The sequence below is a fragment of the Pyrgilauda ruficollis genome, unplaced genomic scaffold (assembly GCF_017590135.1).
Source record: "Pyrgilauda ruficollis isolate IOZ18807 unplaced genomic scaffold, ASM1759013v1 scaffold825, whole genome shotgun sequence".
Taxonomy (NCBI): domain Eukaryota; kingdom Metazoa; phylum Chordata; class Aves; order Passeriformes; family Passeridae; genus Pyrgilauda; species Pyrgilauda ruficollis.
In genome coordinates, this window is record NW_024530211.1 from 1 (window position 1) to 2,008 (window position 2,008).

A 2,008-nucleotide genomic window follows, 5' to 3' on the forward strand; every position below is an offset into this window, starting at 1 on the left:
GGGGACACTGGGGACAGCCAAGGGACACTGGGGACAGGAAATGGCAATAATCCAGCCAGATCCACAGCATCTGGGGACATTGGGGACATTAATGGGGACATCAGGGACACTGAGGACACTAGGGACACTGGGGACATGGGGACACTGGAGATAACTGGGGGGACAATGGGGACATTGGGACACTGGGGACAATGGCACACAGGGACAGGAGGACCCTGGGGGGACACTGGGGGACAATGGGGACATTGGGGACACAGAGGGTCGCAGTGACCCCGCCCTGCTCAGCTGTGATCCGGGGCCCAGGAGGGGCCGGAGCCACCCCAGGGTGGCAGTGTCCCCCCCATGTCCCCAAAGCCCGTGTCACCCCTGCCCCTCATGTCCCTCGCGCCCTGTGCCCCCTTCACTTGTCCCTTCCATGTCCCACTCATGTCCCCATGTCCCCTCTGTGTCCCCATCACCTGTGTCCCATGCCCTCAAGTCCCCCTTGTGTCCCCATGTCCCCTCTGTGTCCCCATCCCATGTCCCCGGTACTGGCACCACAGCTTGTAACTGAGCAGGGGACAGACATGTCACCTGGTTTACCTGGCACCCCTGTCACCTGTGTCACTCCTATCACCTAGGCCACCCAGGACTGTCACCTGTGTCACCTGGCTACCCTGTCACCTGTGTCACTCCTGTCACCTGTGCCACCCTGTCACCTGTGCCACCCCGATCACGTGAGCCACGCCCAGTCACAGGTGCCACCCCTCACCTGGGCCAGCCCCTGTCACCTGCTGCCACCTGAGAGGACCCCGGCTGTCCCTGTCCCCACCTGCCCCCACCAGGGCACTCAGGTGCTCCCTGTGTCCCCCAGGTGTGCCCCCAAAGGTCCCTGTGCCTTCCAGGGGCACCTCTGCTGCCCAGGTGTGCCCCAGGTGTGCCCAGGTGCCCCCAGATGTATTCCCAGTACCCTCAGGTGTATCCCAGGTACCCCCAGCTGCCCCTAGGTGTACCCAGCTCCCCCTAGATGTATCCCAGGTGTATTCCAGCTGCCCCCAGCTGTGCCCAGGTGCATCCCAGGTGCCCTCAGGTGTACCCCAGGTGTATTCCATGTGCCCCCAGTCCCCCAAGGTGTATCCCAGGTGCCCCCAGGTGTGCCCAGGTACCCTCAGGTGTATCCCAGGTGCCCCTCAGGTGTCCCCCAGGTGCCTCCAGGTGTCCCCAAGCCGGCCCAGGTGCCCCCCAGGTGTATCCCAGGTGCCCCCCAGGTGCGCCCAGCCCCCCCAGGTGTATCCCATGTCCTCCCAGGCGCCCTCAGGTGTATCCCAGGTGCCCCCAGGTATAGCCCAGGTGCCCCCAGATGTCCCCAGGTGCCCTCAGGTGTATCCCAGGTGTGGTCAGGTGTGCCAGGTGTATCTCAGGTGCCCCAGGTGTATCTCAGGTGTATTGGGGTGTATTTAAATGGCTGTCAGGTGTATCCCAGGTGCCCCCAGGTGTCCCCAGGTGTCCCCAGGTGTATCCCAGGTCTATCTCAGGTGTCCCTAGGTGCCCCAAGTGTATCTCAGGTGTATCTCAGGTGCCCCCAGGTGTATCCAGGTGCCCCCAGGTGTATCCCAGGTGTCCCCAGGTGTATCTCAGGTGCCCCAGGTGCCCCCAGGTGCCCCCAGGTGTATCTCAGGTGCCCCAGGTGTATCTCAGGTGTATCTCAGGTGCCCCCAGGTGTATCCAGGTGTCTCCAGGTGTATCCCAGGTGCCCCCAGGTGCCCCAGGTGTCCCCAGGTGTAACCCGGTGTCCCGCAGGCGGTGGAGGCGGCCCAGCTGGCCGAGGACCTGCGGGCGCAGGGCGAGCACGTGCAGGCGCGGCTGCGCGAGCTGCAGGTGTGCCCAGGTGTGTGTGAATGGATCTCAGGTGTGCCCAGGTGTGTCTGAATGGATCTCACGTGTGTCCCAGGTGTGCCCAGGTGTGTGTGAATGGATCTCAGGTGTGCCCAGGTGTGTGTGAATGGATCTCAGGTGTGCCCAGGTGTGT